The sequence below is a fragment of the Rhinatrema bivittatum genome, chromosome 4 (genome assembly GCF_901001135.1).
Source record: "Rhinatrema bivittatum chromosome 4, aRhiBiv1.1, whole genome shotgun sequence".
NCBI classification, from domain to species: domain Eukaryota; kingdom Metazoa; phylum Chordata; class Amphibia; order Gymnophiona; family Rhinatrematidae; genus Rhinatrema; species Rhinatrema bivittatum.
The window spans coordinates 138,708,552-138,728,253 of NC_042618.1; the positions used below are offsets into that span (position 1 = coordinate 138,708,552).

Here is a 19,702-nt window from a genome sequence, read left to right on the forward strand (position 1 = left end):
TGGCAGTGCACTGCCCCAGCAACTATCTTTTTTAAGTGGTAAAAGATTTGCTTGCGTTATTATTCTTTTAATCACTTCAGAGCCTCTTCTCACTAGATGGCAGCACTGCCCTCCAGACCTAGTCAGCCCGAGCATGTGACATTCCCTCAGCTCCTGTTATGTGACTGTTTACCGTATGTGCCCCGGTCTCTTTCTATCACCCCCCCCTCCCCCTCAGCTTACTATCTTCCTCTGCTTAGTGCTTTTGCCAGGCTCATCAGGATGCTATTGACTGGCAAATGCCTCTCTGACAGATGGAGGGAGCCCTGCCACAGCTGAGCACGCGTCTCCCTTATAGAGTAAATATCTCAGCTCTTCAGGAATGTCCCCTGCTCACCCACTGATAATTTTATTTTTATCGCTGGGTGGGTCTGCTCACGGCTGTCAGAGGTTCTCTGTGAGATAGCCTTTCATTTCTTCTGGTGCTGGTGATCTGGGGCTCTTTTTCTGGCTTTTTCTGCCCTGCTTGTCAAGTTTGGACCGTCCAACCAAAGTTAGGGTAAGAAAGTCTGTTCTCTCTGTGTCAGCTAACGGTCTTACCTTTAGTCCTTATCTTCCACAGGGGTTATTGCTACTTGTGGGCAGCACCATATTTAAGTTATTTATAGGCTGCGTAAGCTGCACTGTCAAAAAGTTTCTTTGCTTTGTAAAATACTTTTGCTTCCATTGACACATTTTGTGCTTTAATGGCGGCACTGAGGTGTAACACAGTTGTACTATTTATTTTATATATCAAGGGCAATTTTGAAAGCGATTGGAATGGTAACGTATTTTACCCGCATTAACCGGCCGTCAGGAAATTCCCTTCCTCGACACAGCTAAAAGTTTGGGAGTTGTTCAACAAGGTGCTGAATTGAGAGGAAAGCGTTTGCTGGGGCTGGTTCAGATCAGAAGGGGGAGAATGGGAAGCAGAGATGGCATTTTTGAAATCTACGATACATTATTTTCAATTAAAAAAAAAGATACCTGCAGAAAAGCAAAGCTCTAATTTCACCATCTCAGACTTTACAGCGGGAACTCTGAGAACTCAAATACAGCGTCTTTGCCTGTGAGCTTCTTGTAGACCCCGGAAAATGTTTCAGCTTTGTGCCCGCAGGGACTCTGGTTTCAAAGCAAAAGCCTAAAGTACTCTTGCACAATGAATGCTAAAATTAGCCATGGGTTTTAGCTCAATGCAGACAGTTTGAAAATTGCTTCCTTATTTATCTTGTATGTGTATTCATATGTAACAAAATAATTATGCAGGATTAGGTGCCCCCAAGGGGTTACATTTTCAAGGAAAAAGCAGAGTTTACCTGGAAAGGGGACTCTCTTTCATCATAGACTCCAGAAGTTACTGAGTTGTAGGTGCTTAGTAATATTGTTTGCAACTAATTTAGTGCATTTTGGAGGGACTGGAATGATATTTTAGCAGTATAGTTCCCCCTGCTTTCTTCTCCATTATAAGCTTTATAAGGTGATGAATGAGCCAATTAAAAAACATACTCCTTCGTTCAGCCAGCCCGTGTGCTTTGCTTGCACTGCAGATGTTGTTTTCTTAGATGGTCATTAATGAGTATATATAAAATTATTCATCTGTGAATAGGAGGGAACACTTTGTTCTAATGCAGAACCATGTATGTGACTGTTTATTTTTTTAAGCAGTTGGAGTAAAAATGAACTTGGAACCAGGAGTGAGGCAGGTGTTTTCCAGAGTTTCTCTCTTCTTCCTTCTCGTCTCCTTATCATGTTCTTGGTCTCCAGTCGGATGTCATATTTATTAATCTAGAAGAGAAAGACATTTGAAAATAGCATGCGAGCAGGCAGGCTCTTCTCCCCGCAGCATAATTGAATTTAACTGCTTAGGTTTTCAAATAAAATTGAACTTGGTTTGCAGAAACATACCGGTGATGAAACCCCAACCGGCATTCACAGATTTTTCAAAAGTAGTTGGTTTCTTCCTTTTCATGATTTTGCTGTTAATGTACATAGCTATGCTGTATTACTACCAGGGTCAGTGCGACCATTAGACGGGACTAGGCGGTCGCCTAGGGCGGCGTCAGTGGGCGGGGTGGTGGTAGGATACATGAGGGCACCATCACAGAGCACTCACTAGTTTGAGAGAGAGAGAGAAAAAAAAAGCACTGTAAGAGGGGGACTATAACTCTATATATCTACTACTGTCAGAGGACACATTTAACTCAGGGTAGGTTGGGGAGGGCGGTGTTACGTTGGTCTGCCTAGGGCGCTACAGACCCCGGCCCTGATTACTACTTAGAAGTAGAAACTCTCAAAAAAAAAATCGCTAAAATGATTTTTAGAAATTATTTTCTGCATTGACTATTTCTCTTCATGGGGCCCACGATAGGAATCTGTTGGCCTTTGATGACTTTTGTTTCTCACTAGAGCTGAGTCCAGGAGGAGCTCCTTCTGGGGTGGAATGGTTGTGGTGGTTCGGTGGGGTTAGATTCCTCTGCTTTTCTGGAGTTTGTCCTGTAATGGGCTTGGTGATGGGAACTGGAATGTAGCAGAAATACTAGTGGCTTATTTCTTCCCAGTAAGAACGGTGGTCCAGACTGAATTGCTATATTTACTGCTGTTCTTTTTCTGCTAGTGATGTATTTCAGATTTTGATCTTTTACTGTATTTTATTAATGAGATTCTATTATAATTTCATATTTTATTATAGTACTTTTTGTAAACTGCTCTGGATCAGCCTTTTTGTTTGAGAGTGACGGCATATAAATGTAACATAATATAACATTCCTGAGCCTGTGCTGATTCCCTTTCTCCTTTCTTCTGGGGCTCAAGCAGAGAATTCCCAGGCCATGCTGACTGTGATTGTCTTTCTCTCAGGGGACAGGGGAGGAGAACCCTTGGCTTCCACTGATTCTCTTAGAAAGGGATCCCTGGTGGCCTGGCACTGGTTACCTCCCCTTCTCTCCCCACCACCGGCCTGGGCAGACTACTCTCTGTCCTCCTAGGGCCTACCCTAAGTTTGTAATACAGAAGTCTGAATAAAGTATTCAGGGATCACTTTTACAGAGGCTCCTAAAACAGCCACTGCACAGAATTTTTATGTCTTCTGTTTTAGGCCATATACCACAATATGCTACACTTTCAAAAGACACACCAATTGTGTTTGTAGGGCAATAGAAAGTGCTCTGAAAGAAATTCCACAGAAACACTACAGGCTCAATATTCAGAAATTTGTCCAGATAACATTGGGAGTTAGCCAGACAAATCTTAGGAATTATACCCTTGCTCAGCAGGTAAATTTTGTCCAGGCAAATTGTTGCCAGCACAAAATGTATCCACATAAAAAGAGACGGGTCTGGAGCAATGCTCATAGCTGGGATCTCTCAGGATTTCACCTTGAGACTCAGGGATTTGCGTCAGTTGCAGGGTCTCAGAGGAAACACTAGAAAACTCAGGATCTCTCTGTATACAGCTCAGCCACTCCCTTTCCTTAGTAAACCTGGATAGAACAGTAGGGATGTGCAGCAGGGACGGATTCGTCCCATTCGGAATTCGTATTCGTGGGGAGCCAAATCCGGTGCATCCGTTCTCGGGGGACCCCGATCCGTTCATTAGTTACATATATATTCGTTTCCCAAAAAAAACCCCATCCCAACCCTTTAAATTTAATTAACTACAACCCCCCACCCTCTTGACTCCCCCAAGACTTACCAAAAGTCCCCGGTGGTCCAGCAGGGGTCCTGGAGCCATATCCTGCACGCGAGCTGTCAGCTGCTGGTATTCAAAATGGCGCCAATAGCCTTTGCCCTTAGTATGTCACAGGGGCTACCGGTGCCATTGATCAACTCCTGCCACATGGTAGGAGCACAAGATGGCGCTGGCCGTCCATTGCTCCTACCATGTGACAGTGGCCGACCAATGGCACCGGTAGCCCCTGTGACATAATGAGGGCTATAGCCTGAAGGACTGAGCGGTAATCATGAAGGTGTAGGAGGGGTCTGAGCTGTTTTAGAACATGTAGCTTATAGAAGCATTCTTTAGTGGTGTTGTTTATGAACTTTTTGAAGTTCATTCGGGTGTCTAGAATAGCTCCGAGGTCTCTCACCTGGTTCACTGATGGTATGATGGGGTTGCTGATGAGAGGGTTGCAGTCATTGGGAGAGATGACGAGGAGCTCCATTTTGGAAGTGTTGAGGACAAGGTTGAGGCTAGAGAGGAGAAGGCTGATGGAGTGAAGGCAGCTATTCCAGAAATTTAGAGTTTTGGAGATAGGATCTGTGATGGGGATCAAGATCTGCACATCGTCAGCGTAAATGAAGTGTGTCAGGTTAAGACTTGCTAGGAGCTGGCATAGGGGTAGCAGATAAATATTAAACAGTGTAGGGGAGAGAGACGAACCCTGAGGTAATCCGTGAGTGGAAGATACGGGGTGGGATTCTTTATTATTTATTCTGACCTTGTAGTTCCTATTATTGAGGAGGGATTTAAAACAGTTGAGGGCAGTGCCAGAGATGCCGATGTCCGAAAGTCGGTTGATGAGGATAGTATGGTTCACGGTGTCAAAAGCTGCTGAGATGTCGAGTAGAGCAAGTAGAAAGGATTGGCCTTTGTCTAGGCCCATTAGGATGTTGTCTGTTAGAGAGATTAGGAGGGATTCCTATCTATCTATCATGGATCCCCATGAAAGATGTGTCCTTTGCCTGGGGGCAACGCAAGGCATCCTAAGGTGTTGTTGGTGCATGACCATGACCTTTAGAGTGCACTGGTACCAGCTGGAGCTCTTGGAGAAGCATGATTCTAGCCCTTCAGCATTGGCATTGGCACTGAGGGATCCAGGAACTGCACTAGATGATGGTGATGTTTCGACTTCAGGAGGGCATCAACCACACTCGACACTAAGGATTGGAGACTGACCCTCATCCCGATAAGAGTGGTCATTGGGCTTTATTGATAATTTTCATAGACTGTGATTCTGCAACAATATTGTCTTGGCTTCGTTTAAACAATTTGATTTGTTTGCTACAATGTTGTTTACCAAAGCATTTCTATGAATCAGCTATTTAATATTGCCAATGAGGTATTGAAGCTTTGGTACTACTAAGACACACAGTAGCTGATTAGCACATATGTCTTTTTAAAAAATCAAAAAAGAAAAATTAAAAATTAAAAAGAAAAATTTCAATAAAAAATAAAGAAGTTTTTTAATAGACCCATGATTGCATCGACTGACTCTAAATCTGATAAAATATTCAAAAATAACACCAGTGCTGAGGTCTATTTTTCCTCTTAATCCATTACTAATAAATGTCATCAGTCCTTGAAATTTACATTACACATCAGCTATTTTGATTGTTTGTTTGTTTTATATACACTGGTGGATCCTTTAGTATTTTTTCTGACAGTAGACCATCCCTTCAGCTAGCTGGCACAGGAACTCTGTAGTGAGGATGAGTCTAGCAGGCTTCTTTCATCTAGCCAGCACAGAAACTCTGTAGTGAGGCCTACCCAGGATTGTTGGTATAATTCTTCTTATTTCACATTCAATACCATCACCTTTGGTCTTCATGGCCCCTTGCCATGTTGTGGCTTCTCACTTGGGGGAGGCATGTCTTTTGGGGGCCTACCCCTCAGGAGTCTGTCAGGCCAGGGACTGCTGCGGGGTGTGGACTCCATTGATGTTGGGGAAGACTCGGATGGCTGCTCAAGCATTTTTTGAAGGATCTGCATCAGCACGTTGATCATACCATTGACTGCTGTGGCCAGCATCGTTACACTCTGTGTGTGTGTGTGTGTGTGGCAGTCTGATCTCGCAGGGCCTGGCTCTGCCTGTTCACAGCCCTCCTGAGGCACACTAGCTTGGCCCCTATGTATCGGAGGTGTACTCCATGCTTCCTTGCCAGCTGGTCCAGCTGCTCATGCATCGACTCCTCTGTTGATGGTGGAGATGTTGTTGGTGCTGGTACTGGTGCCGGGGCTGGTTCTGGTGCTGTGATGGTGGTATGGAGTGGTGAAACTTTGGCCTCCAAATGTGGCATAAGGGGCTGCTGGGCTGCTACTTCCGGGGGCATGGTGCTTTAGGCTGGCGCCGTGGTATACTAGCTTGAGGATGTGCTGCAATAATTGGCTCATAGTCGAAGCTGGGTTCTTCCATGAAGCCAGAGATGCTGAGGAACACATTGAGTGGGCTGGGTGAACCCAGGGGTTGAAGCATTTGCGATACCTCATGAGGTTGTTGCTGCTGCTGCTCCTCCTCCTCACTCACCTGGCTCTGGGCATCCTTCATGAAGGATGCCCAGACTCAGGTAAGGACTGGTGCACTGCTGGTTCCTGGGGTTTGCTAGCTAGTCCCTGAGGCTTGCTGGCTGGTCCCTGGGGCTTGCTGGCTGGGACCGGAAGCTTCATGGGTGAGAGCTATGGAAACAAAGAATAAGACATAAGTACCAGTGGCAGCAAGTATCCATTTTGCATTTGGCATCAGAGGCACACTTTACCTCTTAAGTATTGTGAGCATCTTTTGCCAAATGATGTGTACACCTGTTCCAGCCTGGCCATTTACAAGTGAGGTGAACTTACCGGCTACAGCTCGCTTGGTGTCCAGCCGCTCAGCCATACTCTCCATGTGTGTGAGGATGATGGGACATGGGACTCCTCCTCCGGTCTGGCATATATATTTATTTTGGCTCTCCACCTTTGCCTTAAACTGTGCCTTGATGCCCCGGTACCTGTGGGCCACCTGCTCCCTACTGTGTCGGACTCCGCTATGCCTGGAGATGGCCTGGGCTATGTTGCACCACATCTAGCCCTTGGCTGCCTTCAAGGTCTTGGCTGCACGGTTACCAAACAGCACGGCATAATGCTCCAGGACACCTGCAATCACCATCTCATTGTCCTGCACACTGAACTTGATAGCCCTGAGCTAAGGGCATCCTGCGCCTGGATGTCAGAAGGGGGTGCCACTTCCACTTCCAAAGAAGTGTCCTCCCTTTCTTCTCTCTCCTTCCAACTCCCCTCTCCCCTCCCCACTCCCTTCTCCCCTCCCTTCCTCCCTCCCTCCTGCCCCTGCTCTGCAAACTCCCTTCCCCTCTGCCATTTTTCTCTATCCCTAGTCTGCCATTCCCATCCCTCCATCCTTGCCGGCCTATCCCCTTCCCCCTTCCCCCTCCCACCTCTTCCTATCCCTTCTTTCCTGCCTATCTCTACTCCTGTCCCTGTCCCTACTCCTACTCTTACTCCTTCTCCTAGCACTCCTGCCCTCGTCCTCCCACATTCTCTCCTCCCTCTTCACCCTCCTCTCCTCATGCCTCTCCTCTCCTCTCTCCACGCCTCTCATGCTCCATCCTCCTCAATCCTCCTCACCACAACCACTCCTCCTCCTCTCTTCTCCACTCCTCCACCATCACTCCTCCTCACCACAACCACCATTCCTCCTCATTCATCCACTCACACCACTCCTCCTCCACCACTCCTCCTCACTCCACTCACACCACTCCTCCTTACTCCTCCAGTCCACCACCACTCCTCCTCACTCCTCCACTCCTCAATCAGCACTCCTCCACTCTTCTTCACTCCTCCTCTCCTCTATCATCATGCCTCCACAACAAAAGACAGACAGACAAACTGGACTAACAAACAAAAACTTTCACTCCAGCAAAGACCATGGTAAAGGGAAACAGATGGCAACAGAAGACCAGACAACACACTCAGGAAATCGAATCTGAATAAGCTCCTACTTCCACTATCCACCTCACCAACTTTCCTCTCCTCTTTCTCCCAGGCCTGACACATCCTCAAAGAGGCAGCTTCAGGAAGCTGGGATATATAAACTGCTAAACTGCAAAAATAACGTACCACACACTAATCAACGCTAGCCACGTAAAATGACTCAGCACATGCTGATGCAACATGCAACGCACTGACGCAATGTGCCGTGCACTGATGCAGCACACTGTGCATTATTACCTGTGCGATGCGGTCGGCAGGAAATTAGCCTAACCACGCCCATTTTTAACTGCAGGTGCTATTTCTGTATATTTATAGTATTTTGATGAATCTAAACCTTAGTGATTTCCTTCTGGCAGAAAGTATCAAATTGTACAGAGAAAAACTTCTCTCTGCTTCAGCAGAGTCGGAGACAGAATTTATATAGATGAAGCCCAATTTGGTAATATTTGGAATTCTCTTTTGGACTGAAAGCCCAAAACACATGGAAGTCTGTTATGTTTTTGTAAGAATGTGAACCCTGGGCTGAGATGAGAGGTATCTCCGCCCACAGGGAGGAGCCCTGTGAACCTCACCGTCAGCAGGCGTATTCTCAATGGCATGGGACACAGCTAGAAGTAGAGACTTTATTATGAAGGAAGGAAAAAGTAATGTCCACAGAGTTGGAGAGGTAGTAGTACAATCCTGAGCAATGGAGAATACCCAAAGTGAGGCCTCAGATGAGAAGGTCCAGTAGTGACCCGCGGAGCGGGGTACACGGGGATCCTCTCTGACGAGTGTAGGCACCTCAGGAATACAGGTCTGGTAGTGGCCTGCGGAGAGGGGTATGCCGAGGACGTCTGTACAGTAGATGTTGAAGAACTGGTAGAGATGCCGGAACCCAGAAGTGGCTCCCGTAGTTGAAGTGTTGATACTCTGCAGTGCAGGAAAGCTGAATAGCTTTTACTGAAGAAAGGCGGTAGTGGCCCGATGTTCAGGGTACACCGCGTGGAATCCTCAATACAGTTCGTGTAGTAGAAGTCAGTAGAGATACAATAGATGGCTCCTGGTGAGAGAGAGAGAGACCTGAGAAGCAGGTCTACTAGCAGTCAGGCAGGTAGGACCTTCGAGGAGCAGATAGCCGGGAACGCAGGGAAGCCACTGAGGAGCGGGTACTCAGAGCGTTAGATGCCAAGACCAAAATCAGGAACAGGAAGTCCTTGAATGAGGTGGATTCAGCATGACGGAACTCCTTGCTAACTCGAAGAAGGAAGGGCTGGTCAGATTAAATACACTAGCAGGTTGATGTCATCGGGAGGGGATGCCCCCAAGGTTCCTGCCATGACATGTTCAAAGGAGGCCCTTGCGCGCGCATGCCTAAGTGACTCCGGGTCCAAGATGGCGGTCGGCAGTGCCACACTATCCCGGGAACGCCGGAGAGGTCAGTGGGGATTAGCAGAGGCCACCATTCTTCCCAGACTTGATGGAGCAGGGAACAAAGAGGTGAGCATGAGAGGTCGCAGTCATCTGCGACCAACAGGCGTAACACTATCATAGCTTGATTCAGAATAGCATCAGGCACAATTTTTTCCCTGTACGATTTTAGTTCACGTTCAGGTACCTCTGAGAAAGTAGGCATTGCCTGAAAGTATTCTGGCAGGATATAAACGCTAAGAGGATCAAATAATCTACAAACCTTCAGAAAATTAAGATCTGGTTGGCTAAATGACAAATATTTATCAAGCTTTTCAGTAGCATCATAGATTGCCTCTTTAAAGACATCTAGACAGGCAACTCTCTCAACAGGACATAAGTTTTCGGCTTCCTTAAATTCAAAGAACTCAGAGGTGCTTTCTGAAGGGAGTTCTAGATGTGAACTGAAATATATCTGCAGCTCTTTCAGAAGATCAAATGCTTTAACACTGCAAGCTTTCCTATTCTCAAAGGCCAGATTTAAACTGAGAATTTGTTCACTTATTTTTGCTGGAAAAATGATCTGTTGGGTCCTTCAGCATTTTCTGAATAGTGTGAACAGAAACTGGGAAGCTGCTGTTCCACTCTTCATTGAAGAACTCTTTGTAAAACTGAAAATTCTTAGCGTGATACTGAACAGCATGGAACCAGCTGTTCCAACAGGGCTCGGAGGCATGGATGCTTTGGCATTTGGAAATTTCTCTTGTATTTTTTGGTTCATGAAACACAAGAACTTGGCTTTCCTACTACCAGAGTTACAGAACATGTTTTCGAAACCCTTTACAAATGTATCAACTAAGTGAAAAGGCTTTCCGAATGACTCACCAATATGCGCCAAACAAGAGAAGTGCACAGAATTTGGAAACAGTGCAGAAAACACAGAATTAAATGCTTTTTCCATAGAACTAGCATTATCAGTATCAATTACTAAAATGCTGTCATAATCAATCTGTACTTATTTACCACTTTGATTCCAGCTTGGAAAAAGTGGAGTAATTAACAGCATCTGAAAACCACTGTATCTGCCAAAAAAGGAGTTTTCATGCCCACTGCAATCAGGTTCCAATGGTGCAAACAGTACATTCGGAACTGATCTTGCATCAGTATCATCACACGATTCATCAAAAATAATTACACTTTTTTTTTTAATCTTTAAGCAGCAGTTGTAAATTTTCATTTTCTTCACGGTGTACATCTAGTAAGTATGTCTCAGTCAGTTCTGTCCTTCCAGGAATTGCACCGCTATTCCAAATCCTTCTGTCAGGAAATTTCCTCACAGGTGGGTGTTGACTTGGACAGTGGTATATTTGTACCTGTGAATGTCTTCATCCATGCTTTATAAATCTGAAAGAGGAAGATAGTTCATTCTTGAGTGCCTTTATCCAAGGTTACCGACACCTAATATTAAAAAAATCAGGTGAAAGTGCAAAAATGTTAGTGAAGAGACTTAGATCCACACATTCTTTCTCCGCCTGCATTTTGGTTTTCAACGTAGTTGTGATGGATGATCTTCTGGAGTTTGATACCTCCATCCTGTTGAAGCGCATCTTCCTTTAGTTTGTGTTTTTTTTTTATGGAAAGTGATCCACAGTTACAGATCGGTGATCATCAGAGCTGTAGCTAGGCAAGTTGGCGCGGGCGCCTACAGCCAAGTGAAAAACTGCACCAACCCCCTTTACACAACACATGACACTATGAGTTGGGAGACTCTGTTAAATGTTAGTACATCAATGCCCATGGCCAGTGCAAAGGTATTAGAGGTCCTAGGAAAATTTAATTTTACAGCCTTGCACCCCCCACCCCATCATACCCCCCCTCACACACAATTAAAAATTGTGCATTTATAAGAAAGGAAAATTAGTTTCTTACCTGATAATTTTCGTTCCTGTAGTACCAAGGATCAGTCCAGACACCTGGGTTGTGACTCCGCACCAGCAGATGGAGACAGAGCAAAACTTGTCGGGCATCCCTACATATAGTAAGGCGCCACCCACAGCTCGTCAGTCTTACGTAATGTCAAAGCACAAAATTGAACTCCAACTAACTAGACTGCCCGAAACCCGGGCCGATTCAACAAACCCCCAGCTGGATCAGAACTTCCAGAACCAGAGGCCCCAACAACATACAAGAAACAAACCGAGTGCCCACCGAGCGGACTCTCCTCTTCAGAACTCCAAACAGACTACACGGGCGGGATCCTGGACTGATCCTTGGTACTACAGGAACGAAAATTATCAGGTAAGAAACTAATTTTCCTTTCCCTGTACGTACCAGGATCAGTCCAGACACCTGGGATGTACCAGAGCTGAATTACCGAGGGTGGGATCCAGAAAGTCCCGCTCGCAGAACTCTCTCTCCGAAACCCCCTGAATCCAGGCCCTGAACATCCAATCTGTAGTGTCTAGCAAACGTATGCAGTGACTTCCAAGTCGCTGCTCTGCAAATCTCTTGTGGTGACACGTGCGAAGACTCCGCCCAAGAGGCGGCTTGTGCTCGCGTCGAGTGAGCCCGAAGACCCGCAGGAACAGACTTCCCTTTCAGTATGTACGCTGAAGCAATGGCTTCCTTGAGCCAGCGCGCAATCGTGGTCCGGGAGCTGCCCCACCACGTTTGGGCCCCGAGCACAAAACAAAGAGATGGTCCGAAACCCGAAAGGAATTCGTAACTTCCAGATAACGGAGCAGGACTCTGCGGACATCAAGTTTCTTCAACAGTCTAGCATCAGGATCAGAACGCTCCCCCTCTGGAAAAGCGGGCAGCTCAACCGTCTGGTTCAAATGAAAAGCTGACACCACCTTCGGGAGGAAGGAGGGAACCGTCCTTAACGAGACCCCCGCCTCAGAGAAGCGCAAGAAAGGCTCCCTGCAAGATAACGCCTGTAATTCGGAAACACGTCTAGCCGACGCGATTGCCACAAGAAACACCGTCTTGAGAGTAAGATCCTTAAGTGTCGCCCGCTTAAGAGGCTCAAAAGGGGACGAACACAGAGCGGAAAGAACACAATTGAGATTCCAAGAAGGACAAGGCTGACGTAAAGATGGCCGCAAATGTTTGGCTCCCCGAAGAAAACGCGCCACATCCGGGTGCTGCGCCAAGGACCTACCGTGCACCTTACCTCTGAGGCAACCAAGCGCTGCCACCTGGACTTTCAGAGTACTGCAAGACAGCCCCTTCGCAAGGCCAGCCTGAAGGAACGCAAGAACATCCGGTACGGAGGGCAGCACAGGATTCACCTCCCGAGCTCTACACCAATCCTCAAACACTGTCCACACCCGAACGTAGGCGAAGGACGTAGAACGCTTTCTAGAACTCAGCAATGTGGCTACTACCGCATCCGAATATCCCTTATTCTTCAAGCGTTTCCTCTCAAAAGCCAGGCCGCGAGACAGAAGTGATCCGCGTCCTCCAAACAGACAGGACCTTGCCGTAGAAGCGCCGTTTCCCCGCTGAATCGGAGAGGGGGCTCCCGTGCCAACTGTAGGAGGTCCGCGAACCAAGGACGCCGTGGCCACTCGGGCGCTACCATGACTACCTCTGCGGGATGCATCTCTATGCGCCGAAGAACCTTGCCTATCAGAGGCCAAGGAGGAAACACATACAGCAGAACGTTTGTGGGCCAGGGGAGGACCAGAGCATCCACCCCTTCGGCCCCCCATTCTCTTCTTCGACTGAAGAACCGCGGGGCTTTGGCGTTCTGAGCGGTGGCCATCAGATCCATGTGTGGCGTCCCCCACCGCTCGCAGAGGAGGTGGTAAGCTCCCTCCGACAGCTCCCATTCCCCCGGATCCAAGCGATGTCGGCTGAGAAAATCCGCTTGGACATTGTCTACTCCGGCGATATGGGACGCTGCGATGTCGCTGAGATTCCGTTCCGCCCAGGTCATCAGTTAGCGCGTCTGCTCCGCGACGGCTTGGCTCCTTGTCGCGTTGTCCGACAAGACTTGGACCGCCTTCCCGCGAATCCATGGGAGAAAAGCCTGCAGCGCCAGCAAGACCGCTCTGGTCTCCAAGCAATTGATGGACCACTGCGACTGAGCTTTGGACCACTGTCCTTGCACCGAGTGTCCCATGTGTCCTTGCACCGAGTATCCCATGCACACCGCCCCCCCAGCCGGAAAGACTGGCATCCGTAGTGACCACTGTCCAGGCGGGCATAAGCAGGGACACTCCGTGTGACAAATTGTCGGAGCTGAGCCACCACTGTAGGCTGGACCTCGCCTGAACTGATAGTGGAAGTGGCATGTGAAAATCCTCCGATACTGGCCGCCAGCGGGAGAGCAATGCGGATTGCAATGGCCGTAGATGAGCAAACGCCCAGGGAACCAAGGCCAGCGTCGACGCCATCGATCCCAACACCATGAGATGATCGCAGACCAATGGGCACCGCAGGGACATCAACCTGCACACCTGGCCCTGAAGCTTGGACATCCGCTCCTGGGACAGAAACACTCTGCCCTGCTTCGTGTCGAATAGCGCTCCCAGGTAATGTAGTGTTTGGGTGGGGACGAGGCGACTTTTGGCGAGATTGACCACCCAGCCGAGGGAACGCAAAAGCTGCAGGACTCTTTCGACTGCCTGTCGGCACAGGCTCTCCGATTTGGCCCGGATGAGCCAGTCGCCCAAGTAGGGATGTACCAGGAACCCCTCCTTGCGAAGCTCGGCTGCCACCACCACCATTACCTTTGTAAACGTCCGCGGAGCGGTGGCAAGGCCGAAGGGGAGAGCCTTGAACTGATAATGCCGGCCCAGGATACAGAAGCGCAGAAACTGCCGATGGTCCGGCTGAATGCCTATATGAAGGTAAGCCTCCGTGAGGTCCAAGGACTCCAGGAACTCTCCTGGCCGCACTGAGGCGATCACCGACCGAATCGTTTCCATCTTGAAGCGTGGAACGCGAAGACATCTGTTGACCCCTTTCAGGTCTAAGATGGGTCTGAAGGTACCTTCCTTCTTTGGCACAATGAAGTAGATGGAGTACCTTCCCCGACGGAGTTGCCCCAGTGGAACGGGTATTATTGCCCCCAGGTCTTGTAGCCGCTCCAGCGTATCCCGGACGGCCGCTTGCTTGCCGCGACCCATGCAAGGGGAGACCAAAAACTTGTCCGCTGGAATCCGTGCAAAATCTAAAGCGTAGCCTTGTCTTATCACGCTGAGGACCCACTGATCCGTCGTTATACTGGTCCATTCCCCGTAGAAGCGCTCCAACCTGGCTCCTACGTTCGGCACAGCCAGAGAAGCCGGCGGCAGGGAACGGACCAGCCGTACTTCATTGTGAGGCTTTCGGCCCCGACCCTGACCCGGGACCGTCTCGCCTCCCAAATTTTCTGCCACGAAAGGACTGAGACCACGACGACGTTCTCGAGGCTCCAGAGCCAGCCCGGTAGGAGGGCCCAGACGACCTCTGCGGCCGCGACTTTCGAGGTCCCCGAAACCGGGCCCTACTGGAGAAAGACGTCCTGCTTCTGTGCCTGTCCTCAGGCAACTTGAAAGCCCTGTTCTCACCAAGCGACTGCATCAGGTCGTCCAGCTCCTTACCGAACAGCAGCTTCCCTTTGAACGGGAGGGCTCCGAGATGAGCCTTAGAGGACCCATCCGCCGCCCAATTCCTGAGCCACAGCAACCGACGTGCCGAAGCTGCCGAGACCATGGCCCTGGCGGACGTCCGCAGGAGATCATGCATAGCATCCGCGCTATACGCTATCACCGCTTCCAGCTGGTCCGCCTGCGCCGCCTCTTCTCCCGAGAGATCCGCATTGGCCTGAAGGACCTGCGCCCAGCGCAGCCCGGCTCGGAGCGCAAAGTTACTGCAAATGGCCACGTGGACTCCCAGGGCCGACGCCTCGAACACCTTCTTCAGCTGACCTTCAAGCTTCCGGTCCTGAATATCCTTAAGGGCCGTGGCTCCTGTGACCGGAATGGTGAACCGCTTTGTAACCGCCGACACCGCTGCATCTACCCTGGGAAAACGCAGCATCTCCAGCGCGTCCTCCGGTAATGGGTACAGCTTATCCATCGCTTTACTGACCTTTAATCCCAATTCCGGAGTATCCCATTCTCGGAATAGAATATCAGTCGCCGAGAAGTGGAACGGGAAGGCCACCGCTGGTCCTGTAAGACCCAGGAGCACCGGGTCCATCTTGGCATCTGTCCGAGACCCCACCGGTGGGGCATCCACTCCTACTTCTTGCAAGATGGCCGGGATTAATGGAGCTAGCTCCTCCTTCCGGAACAAGTGTACGACCTTAGGGTCATCACCTTCCACCGCTGGCGCTCCTTTAGCGCTCCCAGCTGGCACCGCATCCGGTTCGGCGTGAGCCCCAGCATCACCTGGTGGCTCCGCATCCACAACATCCTCCGCAGAGGAATCCGCATCGGACTCTGAATCTTGAGGGACCCCCCGTAAGGGTCGCCGCCCCCTGGGGGGATCCGCGGGTCGCCGCGGAGCTTCCCCCGACTTTTTCTTCCGGGGTACCGATTTGTCCGAACCCCCTTTAGCTGATCTTCTTTTCCTCTTTGATTGTTTGTACTTCACAAGTTTGTGCAGCAAACTTGCCAAATCGGAGGAGAAAGAGGCCTCCAAGTCCGAGGAGGCCCCCTGCAGACTCCGGTCATCTGGCGAATCATCCTCCCCCGGGGGGGCACCCCCGGAGGGTCGCTGCTGCGGGGAAAGTGGGGGGGGGCAATCCGGCATCCCCCACGGCCTTCCTCGTGGCTTCTCTAACCGAAGCCAAAATGGCCGCCGTTCCCGCGCTCAGCGGGAACGGCTCAGCACTGCCCCCTGCAACAGGCTCGTCGCGCAGCGGCGATCGCGTCTGCCGGGAACGGGCCCCTCGCCGCCCGAGACACAATTCGAGCAGACCCCCTCCCTAGAGACGCGCGCGCCCCTCGGCATGCGGCAGACTGGCTACGGCCCGTGGCCGGGCGGGAGGAAGGAGGGAAAGAACAACAAATTGCGCGATCCGGACGGTCCCTGAACGGCCCCGCCCCCCCCCCCCCCCCGCGACGAAAACGGAGCGAGAGGACGAGCCGCACGAACAAACAAAAACAAAAACTATTTTTTTTTTTTTTTTTGTACTCGCCGCTGGCCCTGGTCCTGATTCCTCCTGTCCAGCGGGGGTGAGTGAACCGGGCTCCCCGGTGTCACCCCCGACGCTGCTGCCAGTCCTGGCCGGGTTCTCAACCCCAGCAGCGGCCTCAACCAGAGGGGGATGGTCCCCTCAGGACCTTGCAACCCCCCTGGGAGGCTTCCAGGACTCGGGCTTCCGCGGCTTACTGCAGATTTCTTTCTTCTTCACTTCTTCTTTTTATTATTTTTATTTATTTATTTATTTATCAAAATCCCCTGACTAGCTAACTAACCAGGATCAATCGAGACTGTGGGTGGACCTGCCCCATCTGCTGGAGACAGAGAAAGACTGACGAGCTGTGGGTGGCGCCTTACTATATGTAGGGATGCCCGACAAGTTTTGCTCTGTCTCCATCTGCTGGTGCGGAGTCACAACCCAGGTGTCTGGACTGATCCTGGTACGTACAGGGAACAGATTTTACACAAAAAAAGAAAATTCAAAGCAGTCTTCTGAGGTAAAAATATCACTTACAATACATATATTATATTTACATGCAGTGCTGAGGTGCTAACCAGAAAACCCTGCAAAAAAGCAATAGGCGCTTGGAACCTATATGGTATTAGGCCTACTGTAATGCGTATTGGGCATGTGCGTGACCCTCAGAGAACCAGACGTAAAAAGAATTTCTATATAAAAATAGCGCTAACTGCCAGCACTCAAACAGCAACAACCTTATCTATGAAAGTTAATACTATAAATATTATGCCAGGCCTAAAATAGTAATAAACCCCCTATTAGAAAAATAGAACAAGCCAACTGCTATAGATTCATAGAAACTACATACTAATGGAATAATTCACTTCAGTCACACATGCAAAACACAGATAGACCCTCATGTATAGAATAAAGAGACCATTCAGTAAAAATAGAAATGTACAGACAAAAATTGAACTGGAAATTGCAAAAAGTCAAATTCTGTATGCTCTGCAACAATGTAAAAAACAGAACCATTACCATTCCTCATAAAGCAACATTAGTAAAGCCATACCAATAAAAAGAAAAATTCAGAACAATTAGGGGTAGATTTTAAGACCTGCGTGTGCATGTTATAAAAATCGCGCTGCCTTCCCCCATTCCTTCCCCCCCCCACCCTACCCTCCCTTCCCTTCCCCTAACTCCCCCACCCCCAGCCCTAAGCTAACCCCTCCCCCAAAAAAATTGCCCTACCCTGTTGCCAGCACGCGATTCCCTGGCAAAGCGGCAAATGGCCGCTATGCTGGAAGCCTCTGACCCCACCCCACCCCGCCCCCTCTCTGCCCCTTTTTGAAAGCCCCGGGACTTAGACATGTCCCGGGGCTTTACGCGCTTCGCCGGGCCATAATCAGCAGGGTTGCTAGTGGGACTGCTCTGCTTTTCTGCTCACTAACCACACTGTCAATTTTGACAGGGCTGTGCTGCATTTCTTTTGGTGAGGATCCACCAGCGGCCAGCCATACTGCTCTCGTTGCACATGGTGCTTTTTGGTAGCGGCACCTATGGCCGTGGTCATATTAGCCATAGGCACACTATGGCTCTGGTGATCATGATGGAAAACAACATTGCAAGATATGCAGAACAATTTATTCCAATATGCATGCGGTTTTTCAGAGAATTCTCAAATATGACATCTTGGTGTAGATGTTTTTGATGCATGTGAAGGCCGATCATGATGTGCAAAAGAATGAACATCTCTTTGATTCTTGGTGACTTCTTGACCTGGCTGGCTATATTGAGAAGTATTGGTTCTGACATTTCCAAACTGATTTGTAAATTGACCTGTCATGACAAACAAAGTATTATTTCACCATCCATAAGGCAGTGTTTTTCTTTATCCCAGTGAAAGAAAAATACTTATCCCTCTCCACTCAACCCAAGTTCATCCTCTTAAATTCTGCCAGGAAATGGCAAATCATATATATGGTAGCAGCACAGTCTTGTCCTATCGAGTTGGCAAACAAAAATGGCTTCTCTTGTGACTAGGAGGGGAAGGCACCTGCTTCTTCATTGCTTGTTTTTTCAGTTAAGCCAAGTCATCTTGACCTTTGCTCTGCTCCTCAAACCTGCGTTGAGAATTCTTCCCAGGACATCTACTATATCCTATTAAGAGTAAGGTCTCTTTCATGGGAAAGGGATCATTGGATGAGGATGAAAGGAAGTAAATGTAGGAGGAATTCTCCCACGCTCACATGCATGTTCATGGACTCACTCGTGCACTCCCACGCTCACATGCATGTTCATGGACTCACTCGTGCACTCTCATGCTCATATGCATGCTCACAAACTCGTTTGCACTCTGTCACGCTCATGCACATATTCATGGACTCAATCACACTTTCATTCACGCTCGTGGACTCACTTGCACCCTCACGCTTCTCTTGCTTTGAAATGCAGAAGCAGCTTCCGCCTCCAGTGACTAAGTAAAAAATCATGTTTGTACTTATATTGGTGCTTTGGGTGGGGGGGAAAGATCCAGGCAGGACCCCTTGACTGGTAGGGCCTTGCTCTCCGTCAGGTGCACCACATCTGACAAAACAGGTTTAAAAAAAAGGGCTAGTTTTGTAGCCATTGGGGACTGTCAAAATGTCCACACCTATATATTTTTTTTTAAATAAAAATAAAGCAGCAGATCTCCCTGAGAACCAACATGTGTTTCCCCTTACAATAGTCAGGACTCACTTTCTTCTTTACTTTCTGTGTGTTACCCAGACAGCGTCTTATCTCACACCTTCCCCCTCCCCAACTGGCTGAATAATTGCATTAGTATCAGAACAGCAAAAGCAGAAAACCCAAGCGCTTTTGACATTTAAATATTGTACACTTCAGCCAGAGTCGGTGAGAACATTAGGCAGACTAGGTGGCTCCCTAGGGTGCCGTAAGTGGATGGGGTGCTGTATCCCAATGTAAGGGTGGCAGGTTTCAAATCCAACGAAGCTGAAGAGGAGGGCTCAGGGATGAGATCATGTATGAGTGTGGAGGTCAGGTAGGCTGTAAGGGACGTCGGATTGGGTGGTCCCGTGGTGATTACATTGTTGCCTAGTTGCGGCTGGACACACTATCCTGACTTCACTGGAGTGAGTCCCCCACGCCACAATTATGAAAAGACAGTCATTTTTTTGTACAGTTATTTATTTATTTATTTGCTTTTGTATATTTATTTATTTATTTATTTTTTTTTTTTATTATACCTGCGCATTTATTATTTATTTATTTATTTATTACGCATTTATTTATTTATGTATTTTATTATACATGCGCGTGTTGCCGCACGCATGTTATAAAATATGATATCCGCGCACACATGCGCGCCGGATTTTAACATCCACGCGTGCATATTCGGGCGGCCCGCGACTCACGCTTGCGGGAGGGAGGATTTTATTAAGTACTCGTGGCAACACGATCTGATCCAGACCAGTTCGCTCCCAGTCCGCT

At 48.8% G+C, this 19,702-nt stretch overlaps 1 protein-coding gene across 2 annotated transcripts in view; it reads left to right on the forward strand.

Moving 5' to 3' along the window:
• The first annotated feature begins 372 nt into the window (after positions 1-372).
• The window catches only part of SPTB (spectrin beta, erythrocytic), a 273,420-nt gene continuing 254,090 nt past the window's right edge, over positions 373-19,702 (forward strand). For both annotated transcript variants that reach the window (XM_029598897.1, XM_029598898.1), the window contains exon 1: positions 373-538. The gene's annotated coding sequence lies outside the window, so the exon portion shown is untranslated. The remainder of the gene's footprint in view (positions 539-19,702) is intronic.